At 38.1% G+C, this 15,806-nt stretch overlaps 1 long non-coding RNA gene across 1 annotated transcript; it reads right to left on the bottom strand.

Moving 5' to 3' along the window:
- Window positions 1-7,117: 7,117 nt before the first annotated feature.
- On the bottom strand, window positions 7,118-8,201 carry LOC123989250. The gene is made up of 3 exons (XR_006830494.1): window positions 8,094-8,201; window positions 7,472-7,521; window positions 7,118-7,255 (listed from the first exon to the last, which is right to left on the bottom strand). It is a non-coding gene; the product is annotated as an uncharacterized LOC123989250 (long non-coding RNA).
- Window positions 8,202-15,806: the final 7,605 nt, after the last annotated feature.

Below are 15,806 nucleotides of genomic sequence, written 5' to 3'. Positions count from 1 at the left end.
TAATCGTGGTCGTACCGTACCGTATCGTATTCGTAATTGTAATCCGTTATCGTAATCGTGGTCGTATAATATCGTATCGTAATCCGTAATCGTAATCCGCGTTCGTAAGCCTTTATCGTTATCCTAATCGTGGTCGTATCGTATCGTGTTATAATCGCGTCGTGGTTTCGTAGGATCTGCCGCCCGCGCCGCGGACGCGTCTTTATATCCCCGCGGCGGTCGAACATTCTCGGTGTTTTCGCTTTAAACTTTGTTCGTTGGCGCAAACGGATTTCGGCGCCCGCTACGCGTTTTTGTGAGCGCCGACGGTTATCTATTTCGTAACGGTACGCATGTACCTTTCCACGATCATAACATTGTCTCTCACGCACGCACGCATACCATCATGCGCACGGGCGGGAAAGAGGTCACGGACACCGATCAGCTGTTTGAAATCGGGTTTAACGAATTCGTGGCCTCTTTCACCGCCTGCCTCCTACATAAGTAATTATATTTTTTAAATATAATAAGGGATAGGTTGCGGAAAGAAGAGAAATGTATGTTTATAATATTTTTATTGCATATATATATATATATTTTTTTATTATAGTTATAAGTATAATTCATGGATAATAATTAATGGGGCCGGGGGCGTATATCGGTCTCTGCGGGGGACCGTACATCGGTGCCGGCGGAGGAGTGTACACTGAGTTGCATTGAACTTGTCGCAGTGAAGTTAGCTACAAATTCACTAACACATTCACGCCGCAGGGTCGGTGAACCGATCTCGCCATTGGCTCACCGACGATGCGTGAATGTGTTAGTGAATTTGTAGCCAACTTCACTGCGACAAGTTCAATGCAACTCAGTGTACATCCTGGCATAGTACTGCGGGGGGGGGAGGGTATGTATAACCCACCGGGTATGTATACCCCCCCGGGTATGCGGCTGGTGGTGTGCGTCTGCGGTACGTAAGCTTCCGGATTTTTCGTACGGTTTTCTGTACTTCCCGCCTGGCCATCTCCCTGATTTTCTGAAATTCATTTAAAATTACGCAATTAATAAAATACATATACATAAGCCAGAGAAAGGTTTATTACGAAATACATTCATATACACGTATTATGCAGATGCACACGCACACGCACACGCACACGCGCACGCACACACGAAATCTATTTCGACGCATATCGAGAGAAGTACATAGTACATACACTTGTCACTACAGTTATATATATTTAACAATAATGGTACCTTTATTTCCGCCGGTACCTCCGCTCTCGGTGCCCCCGCCGCCGGTGCCTCCACCGGTGCCTCCGCTGCCACATTAGCGTTGTCCATTCTCAAATTGTCCATTCTCAAATATCTGTAAAATGAAAGTTATAAATTAAAATAGGATTATTAGAATCCGAAACTCACAGTTCGTTTTAATTACAATCACATTTGCTGAACAGAATACAAGTTTAATTCTTACCTTTTGTATAATGACGACGGTTTTTTTTTTTATGCTGCCGTTTCTGCTGCTGATCTTCATCTGCACCATGCGTCTACTAGAAGACGGCATGGGTGAAGGTGAAAGTGGGGATCTATGCCCCACTACCCGATAGTTTTTTCGTAATTGGTCGAATCGCTTGACGAAGATGTCAAATGAATTGGTCAAGTGAGACTGAAACAGTAATATGCGCAGGCTCTCTCTCTCACGCATTGACACTTGTCTCATTTCCTCCATTTCACACTCGCTAGTTTCCTAAAGGCAGAATTTCCTATGTGCGTCGATCGCATGCGGTTTAAAAGAATATAGTCGCAAGTCACCGACGTACATAGAAAATTAAGCGTTTATAATGAATATTAATTAATAGTGGTCTTCCACACCACCTTTGAGGTTCCACTAATGGCGCGTTAGATCTTTTTATAGTGGATCTTCGCCTGGAGCCCTATTATACCACTTCATAAATTGTCAGCTCACGTTATATCGCCTCTGACTGTATTTGTTTTAAGTAGACAAGTAGAAAGGCAGATATTCTGAAAATGAAAACAGTCTTTCACAGATTTTGCAATTTTCGCACCTTTGCGGTTGGCTTGTGAGGAAAACTTTTAGGGCGTCGTAATTCTTGACCGAGCCAGACCGTATCCTTATGAATTTTTACCTTCATCATAAAGTATGCTATTTTTTGCCGATGTTCGTTACACGTATTACTATCAAACCAACCATGAAGCTCAGGTGAATTGTTAACACCTTGTATAAAATAAGGAAATATTTTATCAAGAATACCCTCTTCAGCCCGTAAGGTAGGATATATTTTATCAAAAATAGCATTAAATATCCTAAATGCAAAAGAAAATTTCTTACTAGGGGCTATAAGACTTCCAAAATCGGAATCATTATTTTTTTTCTTGTAGGCACGAAGAAAGATTAAAATCTGTTCATTTCGTGAAAGAACTGTTGTACTATCTAATAATTCTGCCTTGCATATATCGCAGTTAGTTTTTCTAATGTTTTTCATAGCGACATATCTCGCAGAATATACAATGGCACACGATTCTAAGGTGTGGGCAGTTTCAGATACTTCTTGCAAGATATCAGCGATGATAGTATCACTTGCATCCTCTTCTTCTAGGCTTTTACGGGTGACTCCAGAATCTCTGATCAATCTGGAGTCACTGCTATCATAATTAATAAAATCTGACGAATCGCCGGTACTAATTGACGCAACATTTTCCGAAGATTGTGGTAACTTCAACAGATTAAGATCTTCATCATCTAAACAATTTGCAGATTGCGACGGCTTCATTAAATTTAACATCATATTTTTCTGCAAATTTAATCTAAATGTTTTCGCGAACGGATTTTGTTCATAATTACCCGCGTTATGTCTGATCATAGAAAACAAATTTTCTATTGGATCTTGTTGTAATCGCGACGTCATTAAATATGACGTACCTTCATCGCGAATGTCATGCCACAATTGTATCGTCGCATTAATTGACAGCTGCAAGCCTCTGAAGCACGGAGGACGTACCTGCCGACCCTTTTGAATCACAAACCAATTTGTACATGCTGTTGCCTGTCTTATCAAATTCTCTTCTACTTGAAGATTTTTATTTGATAAGGCACACTTTTGCGGATTAGCATCATGCGCGGTTCGACTGTTTAAATTATCGAATAAATCATCCAACAGTCGAACAAAACATGCAGTATTCACAACAGTATCGCTTTGGATCTGTCCCTGCGTGCTGGCCGTTAACAAAGCTGCCGAAACTGTTCGACTAAACACTTGCAAAGCGAGCCTACAATTCATTCGTTCGAATACATTCGGTCGAATATGCTTTTCTGACAATTTTACAGCTGCCCTAGTGCCTTTCTTTCGTTCAAGATCCCATAGAGATGATATATCTGACCATGAATCTACAGAATCGTTAATCATCAAATCATACTGCAATAAATTGTTGCAAATGTTTTTAAATTTATGCAAATAATCATGAAGAAAATAAATTTTATTTCCTTCATGTATTATATATGGTTTCTCAAGAGATACTTTTCGATCTACTACCGATCTGTTACCAGAACCTTGATCGCAAACAATTGCACGTACGCGTAAACCAGCGCTACAGACAGCAGCAATTACCGCATCAAGCACATTCAACAAGTTTACAGTTGACATGTTGCTGCTACTTATGAAATAAGCAATTGGTTGCTTCCAATTAAAAAATAATCCGCGAAGCATGAAAACTAAGGCTTGCGTGCCTGGTTTCATCTCAGATCCAAAAGCACCATAATCTTGGAAGCCTTCAATTTTTGGTTTTTTTGAATGAAAATCAAAGGACTTCTTTATTGTCATTTCGTCGAACAGTAACACGCAATTTCGTTCAGAACTATCCATCCACGATATCTTTCTATGTAACTGTGTAAAAAAGGTCGTACAAATGCCCGGCCACATTTCAATGCTTCCAAACCATCTACTAATTGTCATAGCACATGGTAAACGGAAACCGAAATCGTCACGAAGTTTTCTGAATAAACTCGGTGACGAATAGTGCATTGATAGACAAATATGTTGCTCGTCCGCAGAATATACCGTCCGCAGAACGTCTTTACTTCGTTCGAAACTTTGTCTTTTATATTTCGAACGAAATCTGACTCCGTCATTTCGTACGACTCTATTTTACGTTTTAATGCTAATATTTGTTTATTTTTTCTAGCAAGCAGTTTACGCAATTTCTGCGTTGCTAATTTCAATTGATCAATTTCTTTTTTCTTTGATCTACAAAGGAATTTGGGTGAATGCTTGCGACTGTTACACGTAGGCTCTTCATTATCCTCACCCAAATCGTACAATACCGGTACGGCATCCTTCTTCAATTTCAGTTGCACCACCTTGTCTTTTTCGGCAAAATGCCTTGAACAAATATACCGGCGTTTCAATTGGAGATCGGTTAAATCCGCGAAATCGTTGTTTCCACTATTCACGATCCACTGTATTAACCGATCATTGTCTGCAACTGGGAATGAATGTAATATCTCAGTTGTTCTGTTACGCGACGTAACATTACAACCGCGATAAACACATTTTTTATATCTAGCGCGCGTATCACGAAATACCATTTTTGGAACACTGAAAGCGGTTAAACTTCGTCTTAGGGGACCAAAAATTAACGGGTCCAAAATATATGTTCTTGTAGTTTTTGATCTGAAAAGTCCGAAAATGCAAGTTAAATGTCCAGGAAACCAATAGTTCAAAAGATACGAGTATATAAAAATGTGTGTACATACTTGGCGTACTTTGACAGATCAATACGATGCGATATTGACTCTTCCCCGCGTCCAATCCTTTGTTTGGACTCTATTTGTTGGGTGTGAATACCATCAGTTCCTATCAAATCCGAGGGAATATTGTTTATAAAAAAAAAACTAACCTTAGGTATACCGGGTTTAGGCCGCCACTTAGATAATTCTGTTTTACCGACGGCGACTCCACTCATTACCACTCATTGGACAATATGGCGTCGTATTGACCTGTCAAAGTACGCCAAGTATACACATTTTCATGTACTCGTATCTTTTGAACTATTGGTTTCCTGGACATTTAACTTGCATTTTCGAATGTTTCAGGTCAAAAACTATAAGATTTGATACTTTTCATCCAGAAATTTTTGGTCCCCCTAGACGAAGTTCAGCCCTGAAAGCGGTTACAAATTTGTATATTACACGTTTGCACCGCTTGCATAAGTTCTTTAGACTGACGTGAACTGGAAGAACGTAACGCTAGAAACAAATAAACATAAACTTCTTACATTGTTAGAAAAGGACACCGAATGGAAAAAGGAATGCGGATTGTTACGATCGCGGATTCTCTTTCTTTTTCATTCGCCATCCTTCCCCGTGTTCGATACTTATTATCGTCAATTTGTGAATATACTCCAAATTATATCGCGTTTGATGTCATTTTAATCAGAAAAATGTTACAAATATCCTGGTAAAAGATTTATAAGATTTAAGTATTAAGATTTCAATTTGTACAGGAGTAGTGACTGTGACAGAGAGAGAGGGATTGAACAAGAGAGAGAAATGGCGAGAGTATGAAATGACGAATGGGCGAGTGAATGCATTTGAAATGAAGCGAGTGATAGGTTGGACGAAGAGAGAGCGAGAAGGAATCAGTGAGAGAATGAGAGAGAATAGCGACCAGGCGAATGTGTTGGCCTTATCTGGTGCATTATACTTTTGAATCAACTTTATTTTTCTTTGAATTCAAGTAAAGACTACAACATATTGAAATGTGTAAAGTTTGAGTTTTAAGTTCATATACATATAAGGGGTTGATGGGTCCAGTGCCACTGTTTGCAGAAACAGTAAGCAATCGGCCGTCGCACTTGTTGCTACAGACGCATATAGGCAGAATTCACTGAAGTAGAAACTCGTCAAAGAAGTAAAAAGTAGTAATTTCGTACAAAAATATCGCTTTTTTTCAGATATATAATGTATAATACGTATTTTTAATTGCTTTTGTTCATTTCTTAGAATTGCTTAATAAATTTATAATTACTTTTGTAATTAATTTATCATTGTCACGAAAGTATTGCCGGCCGCCTTACAGCGCCCGGATTTAAATATATAACCTAACCTAACCTAATATATCAATAATATTCATTTTTAATTGAGTTTTAATAGAGATTTTTTGGAGTCTCGTATGTGCAGCTGTAAACAGAGCCATTACGTTCTCTAGACTCTCGTTTCTAAACAGAAATGTGCTGTCGTAGAATTCTTTGCAAAGTTAAATTACGAATTGATTAAGAATAAAAAATAAAATTGACCCCGTGGAATTAGAACTCGATCTTCTGGTTGTGACTGTCAGATTACTCGGGAAGCGACAGCGTACACAGATGAAAGCAGATATATGATTGTGTGAAGTGCGAACACCAATTGCCATGCATATGGAAACAGATGTGGCAACACTGCAAACGTACTATACATGTATACGTTTCTTCACTTTCGTGTAGTAGATAAGGTAGTTCTGCCATGCATGCTCCAGCGAGGTATGGTAAGAGAAGAATTGATAAAACAGATACAACTGTTATACCAACTGTGGAAACCCAACCTCACCTTGGGGTACCGGGTACTCCAATAATGACGCCCCATCGGTAACATAGGCATGTTTAGTCTTCTTGTATCTGTAGTCACTGTACCGAGTCTGCGCTTACGAAAATAGTCGAAGTCAGATGAGTTCCCCCCTTACCGCGATTATCAGTTACCCCTCGTAGAAAGGCTCCGTCTATATTTCATATGTCTATGGCTTCGGCCTCTTCTTTCTCCGCGGCGTCTGCATCGTCGATTACCATGACAGCCATCCCAGTCATGGCTATGGTATTGAATTTTTTTTAATCTGAAATATAATAATGAATGTTTTATAAGAAGAAAAAGCAATCATGGAAATTCAGTGGCTACTGTTGTAGACATAATTTCCATTTCACGAAAAATCTAATTCTGCCACATTTATTACGTAGAAGAATCAACGCTTTTACTTACTTGCGACGTTGACGGCCTCGGATTCTCCTTTCTCTTCCCTTTTATCCGACTTCGTTCCTTAGACCTCTTTCTCCTGTTTTTTTCTATCCTCTTTCTTTTCTTCTTCTTCTTCCTCGTCCATCTGTGAAGAAAGTAATTTATGTATAGATAACGTAATATTAATTATGTAACATTATACTTGCCGATTATACGTGATCAGACAGCATATTTGCAGTCCATTTGTCCTGGTAGGTAATGCTTTCTTGAATATACCTATATATAATTTTTTAATTTATTTCGAGAAGAGGAAAATGCTGTTTTTAATTTCTCAATGACAAAAATGTTCATGCAAAGATGAATGAAGATGAATGAAGATAAATATTAAAAAAGAAGAAGTTAGTGGAAATAGATGATATAGGACATTAATAATTTCATGAAGGGAATAAGAAAAAAATTGTTTCAGCTGAAAAAATAAATTTTGAGTCCTACGCTCGCTTCGCTCCAAAAAACCTCTTCTCGGGAATCCTTTCTTCGAAAATCTGTAACAAATTAAGAAATATAGTATAGCATCGCGTAACTCACGATCGTACGATCCGCGAGTACAATTGCTATTTCATGCAATTGTGAACCACCAACAGAGTCAGTGTTACTACACTTTACAGTGCAGTGCCACGCCGGACAGTAACAGTATTGTTTATTACTGTCCGCATAAGACCTTTTTTGACTTTTCAAAGGTCACTATTTTGAAATGTGTATATCGGCGTCGAACAACTCGCGAGATCGTATGATCCGCGAGTACAATTGCTGTTTCATGTAATTGTGAACCACTAACAGAGTCGGTGTTACTGCACTTTACAGTGCAGTGCGACGCCGGACAGTAGCAGTATTCGTGCTACTTTCTGAGAAAGACCTTTTGCGCTTTTCTAAGCTTGCTCTCTCCTCTGTTATAAATTGAGGCTCCCGAATGGGCATTTCCCTATTGTACCGGCTACCTATTACTTCCGGTAACATGCACAATAAATAAAATTGAATTAATTTTGGCTCCATATTGTTTTGCCAAAAGCCTTTAACCCTTTTCGGGTCCAAATACAAAATAAGCAATATTTTTTACCTGTGACATGTAATTGTCCTTGTACTTGGTAGTAATAGTAGTGGTTCCTGTTCAATGAATTTCCTTCTGCGTCTGCAAATATACGCCGAATAACTGCAACACTTTTGATTGCCTCCTCCAGCAATAAATTCTCCGCCGTTTTCGGACATTTGATTTCCACAATGCCCTCTTCGTCTATAAGTCCATCTGGCGAAGCTCCTAACTATCCACTATCAATAAATAATCCACATTCTTTAATTTCAATACCAATGCACACACTTAGTTCTTCACGTGCGAATTTTTCGCATTCCTGTCCATATTGTACTGCAGGTGCACTAATCAGTCGTGGATACACTAACGACTTCACTGAATTTCCACAGAGCGTACCAATTCGACGACGGCATATTCTTCCAAAATTAGAGGCCGTCAATAATTTAGACTTGTAATTCAACCATCTCGGATTTTTCGCTTGACCGATGGTTTCTTCTTCAATGGCATCTCTTCTATTTTGCCAATTTTGTAACATTTCCATATGTTTTTTTTCCTCTAATTCATAAATATTGTTAGCCATATCCGGCTTTTCAGCGTTTGGTCCGTAATTGGAATCCTTTTCAGAACGGCATTGTTTCCGCACGTGCTTTGTAATTTTTTTTTCCTTTCTCTTTTCACTGTATTTCTCATTTTCTTTCTTCCTTCTACTTTCTATTTTGCGTAAAATAACGGGCGGTTTCTTGTTCGTCGCCGTATTCAGACGCGACAACACTTGTTTTGTGTTATACTGTAGGACAGCAGCAGCACATCTTCCCGTGTAAGATCCTCTCTCTCCGAAATTCAATCTTTTGCCTCCTGTATATTTTGCGATGATTCCGTTGAAACTTTCGACGGCATTATTGTTGCTGTTATACAGCAAACTCTCAGCATGCGCCAACAGAGGTCGAAGTATTTCTTTGATGTGTTCGTACACTCCCATCTTCATCAATTCGGGAACAATGTTCTTTTCATCCTTTTTACTCGTTCCATCGCAGAAGTATTGTAGTTTTGAACAATCTGCGTGTTTACCAAAAACGTGGCTAGGAACATTGTGTATGTCGGCATACAAATTCTTAATTTTCTCAGCGGTTGTTACTTGCTGACTGTATCTGAACTCTGCGGCTTTTACTATGTCCGCACGCATTCGCCGAATGCTGCTTTCAACGATTCTTCCCAATGGACCAGGTGTTGTCATCTTTACAACTTCTTTCATTTTTCTGCAAAAGTTTCTCAACAAATGATTTGTGCATTCAATTTTTTTTACACGAATCTGCGTTTTATATGGATCCGCATCTATAATTTTTTTATAAACGCTGCTGTCCCCATCAGCAATCAGTGTTGAATAAATCAGCCCACGTTTTTCTACGCTGGTCTTGAAGCCTTCGACTATAGCGTCACTTTCCATCGCCGTTGATGCTTGGCTTGCGCTCCAATTTTTGAAATAGGTGTGTTTCCGTGGCTCTTCTTTCTTTTTCGCAGCACATCGACAAATCCGATAAATAAAACTTTCTTCGTATGGTATCCAATTATAACGCCGACTCCAGACGCGGAATCATACGTTCCAGTCCGATATGATCGTTTCATCCAGCTTCCATCGGCCACAACGGGGATGTGAGGGATTCCAAATCCAGGAACAATATCGCCTCTTTCAATGGCCAAGCGTTTTTCTTTCTGTGCCGCTGCTACCATCTCTTCTTCTGCAGCAACAATTAGTGCTTTCACGATTTTATCGTGATGCTTTCTAAATTCTTTCTTCGACATGGAGGGTATGTTCATCGCTGCAAGGAACTCCTCCATTTGGGCATAACTGCCTCCATTCACAATTGTTCCAGCAACTGCACACTGGTTTGTTTCCATTTTATTGCTGTCGTCAGGTTCACTGTGGATTTCACCTTTATATTTGCACATATCGCATATTACACTGAGGGTGGTCCTCAGGCCCGACCGTTTCATGCCGGTTATTTTTAGGTGTCTAATTCCACAGTCCTCCCTGTTTCTAGCATGGTCGCCTATTTTCTGAAATTCAGCAAAAATGTGCTGCATGTCCACGATACTGAAGCCAATTGGTATACACAATTGTTCTTCAGGCTCGTTCGTTACAACTTTATGTATCATCAATTCCTCATTTTCTGAATTTGTGCCTTCAATATTTATCCTATCTTCTGCATTGTTTGTTTCTTCAATTTCAAATAATTAATTCGTCGTTTCTTCAAAAATTTCTTTACAATTTGCCGTATTCTGAAGAGCTAACCGCCGCACAGTGGGCCAAAATCATAAAATAGGTGGACAAAATTCATACCTCTCGTAATTATGCAGCATTTATTACAAAGAGGACAGTATTGGCGCTTTTTTAACACGTAGATGTTTTTAATTAGATGTTTTTTCACCTTTATGTAGTTTATTAATAACTGTCTACTGATTGAGTAAAATAATTCATGATTGCAAGCTTTATAATGTGTAAATATATATATATATTCTTCAGTGTATAAAGTCTTATTTTGTTAGTTGAAAATTATAATCTAGAGGGTTTAGTTGAAGAACTGATTAAAACAATTAATAAAATGATTGATAAACAATATTTGTTAACTAAATACGGAGCGAAACGAAAATGAATATTAATAATTAACCAATAATGTTGATATTTAGGTATTTATAAATATTTATAAAATAGAAACAATGGTTAGAATGATATTAATAATTAACAATGTTCATAATTTGATATTTAAATATTAATAATTAATAAATAAGACATATAACTAAGTACTCTATATTATAATGCTTATTATTTAATATTTATATTGAATATTCATAATTAAGTGTCCGTAAATAATATTAAGCCTTATCTTAATTATAATCTAAATAGTCATTATTACTATCGTTTTCTTCGTCGGAAATAAGGTCTGTCGTTTGATCGCTCGAAAGAAAATAAATATCTCTAGTAATATATGATTTTTTGTCAGGAAGTGTTCTAAAGCTTGATATATAAGGATCAGATGAAATCAATAGATTGTGGAGGATGTCAATGTTCGTATCTGTTCTTGATGTTTTACGGGAAAATCCTTCTCTAAATCTTTTTATTTCTTTATGACGAGATTCTTGAACCTCCTCCGATAATTGACCAATTGGAAGTAATAGTGAAGATATGACTGTCGGTCCGTGTATCAATATTTTATGAATAGGATACCAGTCATAAAGACGAACGTACAGTTCAGCTGTATCATTTGCGTAAGCATCGAAAGCTGAAATATTTATCCTCAATCCAAAAGACAATGCCCTTAGTATTATAGAAAATCTTTCTATTAAGTTTAAATCAATTCCGGTAATGGCTGCCGTCAGTGTGGCACTTTGGAAAAACCTACGGGCAGAATTTCCATCATTTGTATTTCCACCCCCCTGCTTGGGCATGTCAAGCAGTAACCCAGTTTCCGCACGGAATCTTCTAATAATTATATCTTTCCTTTCAGCTACATTCTTTTTTTCTTCACTATTTCTTGCTTGTCATTTTTTAATACTCAATTTATAAGAAATGTGAAGAAGACACTCCATAAATCTTATGTAGGCATATAAAGTTGATAACCCCCAGGAGAATGTTTCCAGGTTACATTCCCTTTTTCGAACTTCCTCTAGATTTTTCATATGTGTGGGACTAGCTTTACATATATAACATCTTTGACTAGATTTAGTGTCTGAAAGAACATTACACACCTTTCCATCTAACATTGTTTCAAAAAATTCGTGATTAATCTTTAACTCATCATTTTTAAAATTTACGCATGTGCTTCTAAGTTCTTGGATTTGTTGCCTGATATTATTATATTCATTGGTGATGCTTTCATTAGTTTCTTTCGCAAATCTAAATCTGATAGGTCTGCAGTATATAGTTGAAGATGTTCGCGTGTTTTGCCATAAAACTATTTTCTTATCCTCTTGGTCAAGTCCACATAATTGAAGAGGAACCATAGATGTTGTTACAATGAAAGAATCATCGAAGTCTTGTAATATCCTTTGCTTATAGCGGCTATGACTCCCGCAACCATCACTTCCCCATTTGAAACTAATTTTAATATCTCGCAGTAAAAACCTGCCTTGGAGTCTGCTTCGAGCCGTCGTCACGGTAAGACGTGTTTATCAACACGGGAGCTCGAGTATTACTTTGCGTAGTTTTCAAAACGTACAGAGTTATATAGATATCGTGTGTGAAAAAGTGGAGCCTCAAAAGAGAGATACAGTGTACTGTATCTCATAAGTGATAATTGCGTTTTCCAAACATGAATGTTTCTGGTATCAGGAACATTCAGTCTCAAAGTATTCCAGTAATGTCTCAACCAACGGCAAGTAACCACAGAGCTTCGTACGCCAAAGTTGCTCAGCAATCAGTTTGCCCGAAAAAGGAACAAGCTATCGTCACTGATTCGGTAGAAGGTATCACTGTTAAAGAATATGCAGTCGCTATTGCTCAACTAATTGGACTACAAAATATACTGTACATATCGAGAATATCTCATCGCAGAGTATGTTTATATCTAAGTTCCCAAGAAATAGCCGATAACCTTGTAGAATCACAGAAATACGTCGTTATAAACACTCACAGACTAGAATTGCGGCCGCTAATTTCTAAAGCGAAACAGATTATACTTTCTAATGTACACCCTGTTATTCCAAATAATGTCATTGAAAGTAAATTAGCCGAATATAACGTCTTTCCTAAATCTCAAATCTCTTACATCAGAGCAGGATGGAATGATGCTGGCTTCACACACGTCCTCAGGTTTAGAAGACAGTTATATGTGGAAAATGACGAAGTTTGTAAACTACCTAACTCAATAGAAATTGAGCATGAAAAAACCGTTTACTGGATCTACATTTCCGCTGAGAAGCTTACCTGCTTTCTATGCATAGAGGAAGGTCACTTAGCCAAACATTGCAAAAATGTGGAAGTTAATAACCAACCGACAGTGATCAACAATACGCAATCCAGTGACAAGCCGGCACCACCATCAGTAATCAATGATCTCTCAACAAAAGACAGGGATCAATTAATTATCGGGGATAATCAACCTTCCCAAGTAACGACAGAAGAGAACAGTTTCGTAATTCCGAAAACTTGCTACGCAAAACGTCCTTTATCCACATCAACTGTTTCGGACGACATTACCGACACAGCAGGCAGTTCATCCATGAATGAAAGGAAAGGTGATAAAATTATGTCAGCCACAGCTAATAAAGTAGGAAGCAACTCTAGGCAACCAAAGAAGAAAAGAATCAAAACGCAAGAAGCTCCGATAGATATAGGTCAAAAATTACAGCAAGCACAACGCTATTTTGAAAGTAAAGCAATAACCCCTGCAAGTGAGTTTGCTAGCCTCGCTCAGTTTCTTACAGAAACATATGGGAATCCAGATACTGCCCAAATAGCACTAAAATATTCAGAGGAGCTATCATCGATCACTAACTTGTTAAAAGGGGTTTACGAGCATCTCGAGGGAAGATCTCTTAAAAGTCGTATTACACGTATCGTTAAAAAGCTTGATAACCCAGTCGATATAAGCGTTACCAGCGAAGAGCTCTCCTCAACGGAAGAATGAACCTTTTTCTTCAATCTGCTCCTATGCAAACACAAAATTCCTCCACATCTTATCAAGGAAACTCTCGCAACAAATTGAGAATATTATTTTGGAACGCCAGAAGTATTAGCAAACATAAGGAAGAGTTAATTCCCATTTTGGACAATATCGATATATTTGTATGCGTCGAATCATGGCTTAAAAAAGATACTGGTATAGATTTCGCTGGATTTAACTGTTTTCGTAAGGACAGAAGCCATTCCCGCGGGGGTGGTATTCTAATCTTATTGCGTAAAAATTTATCCTTCACTGAAATTACTAATTTGGACGTGCCAGATGAGAGTGTGGAAATGGGTGGCCTAAAAATAACTAATGTATATCCGGCTTTTAATTTGATAGCTTGTTACAGAACTCCTGGGTGTAACCTCTCGCAAGACAAATGGGATCGGATTGTCAGATATGCTTCGCAGTCTGGTGCTGATCGTTTGGTTGTGGGTGATTTTAACGCACATCATACCGCGTGGAATTGCTCACAAACCGATGCGAATGGTGAAAGATTGCTGAGAGCTCTCGAAGATTCTGACCTTGTCATGCATAATACAGATACATTGTCTCACATAGATTTTTATAGGGCCAAAAAATCCAATATAGATCTTATATTATCCTCAAATTCACTTGCCGACAAAATACAAGTCGAAATAAATGACGAAACCTGGGGGTCAGATCACTATCCAATCTTTATTACCGTTAATTCAGAGAAAACCATATACCACAAAAAGTCATTTAAAATTTATTCAACAAAAACAAATTGGGATGGAGTCTTCAGTTCTCTTGAAGGTTCATACTCAGAGTTTCTGTCTCAAGACTTTACTAGTCTGTCAGCACCTTTAAAATATAATAAGTTCATCGAATGTATTACACAGGCCTTAAAAGTTAATACGCCAGTTAAGAAGATTGTACGGCCCGTGCATCACAGAAATCCAGTCCCCTGGTGGGACTCGGAATGCGAGCAATTAAAAAAACAAAGGAAGGAAGCATACCAAAAATGGGAACGCACGTACCAATTGGAGGATCTTATAGCATATAATATGGCAGTAGCTAGATTAAAAAAAACTTTCAAATTAAAGAAAAAGGCAAGCTTTAAGGCGTTTGCCGAAACAATTAATGTCCGGACCAATAGTACGTATACTTGGAATAAATGTAAAATCTTAAAAAATAAATGGATTAACACTCAGCCTGCAACTGTATCTGATAGCAACATACAAATTGAAAAACAGGCTACTAAAGCTCTTAACAAAATTAGTCCTCCATGGGTGCCTGCTGACCCAAATTTCCTACCCGTATGTGCAAATAATGAGTTTTTTGATGCGCCTTTCGATCTAGTAGAATTCAACCTTGCTCTCGACGTCCGAAACAATAAATCAGCGCCTGGGCAGGACGGGATTGATTATTTCGTGTTAGGTAAACTCCCGATAAAGTATAGATTAATTTTATTAGATATTTTTAACGAACTGTATAGAGATAAAGAATATCCATCTGGCTGGAAGCAGTCGTACGTGCATTTCATTAAAAAAGCCGACGGTAAAAGTCTTCGCCCAATCACGCTCTCACTGTGTACCTGTAAGCTTTTCGAAAGTCTTGTCAAAAACCGTTTACAATGGTGGTGTGAGCATAATAATCTTATCCCGAAAAATCAAACTGGCTTCCGTAAAGGACAGTCTTGCATGGATAACGTCTGCAACTTAGCTCTATTTGTCGAAGAGGGTTTTCAAAATAATAAAAGTACCCTTGCGGCATTTCTTGATGTTCAGGGAGCATTTGATAACGTAATCTGCGAAATTTTGTTATCAAAGCTTGCTTCAATTGGTTGCTCAATTAAACTTATTTCGTTTATTAAGTTTCTTGTACATGAAAGAATCATTTCTACTGACCTTACGGGGGATAAAATTAGGCTTGTTTTTAAAGGTGTACCTCAGGGCGGGGTGATTAGTCCCCTGCTATTTATTCTTTATGTCTCCGAAATTTCAAACAACCTCCCTAAAAACCTAGTTCTGTTACAGTTCGCAGACGACATAGTGATATTCTCAAAAATCTCCCCGTTACGTCGGTGTAAGAAACTAATTGAAAAATCGATAGATAC

This window comes from Osmia bicornis, unplaced genomic scaffold (genome assembly GCF_907164935.1).
Source record: "Osmia bicornis bicornis unplaced genomic scaffold, iOsmBic2.1, whole genome shotgun sequence".
Taxonomy (NCBI): Eukaryota; Metazoa; Arthropoda; class Insecta; order Hymenoptera; family Megachilidae; genus Osmia; species Osmia bicornis.
This window is presented reverse-complemented; position numbering and strand designations above follow the sequence as displayed.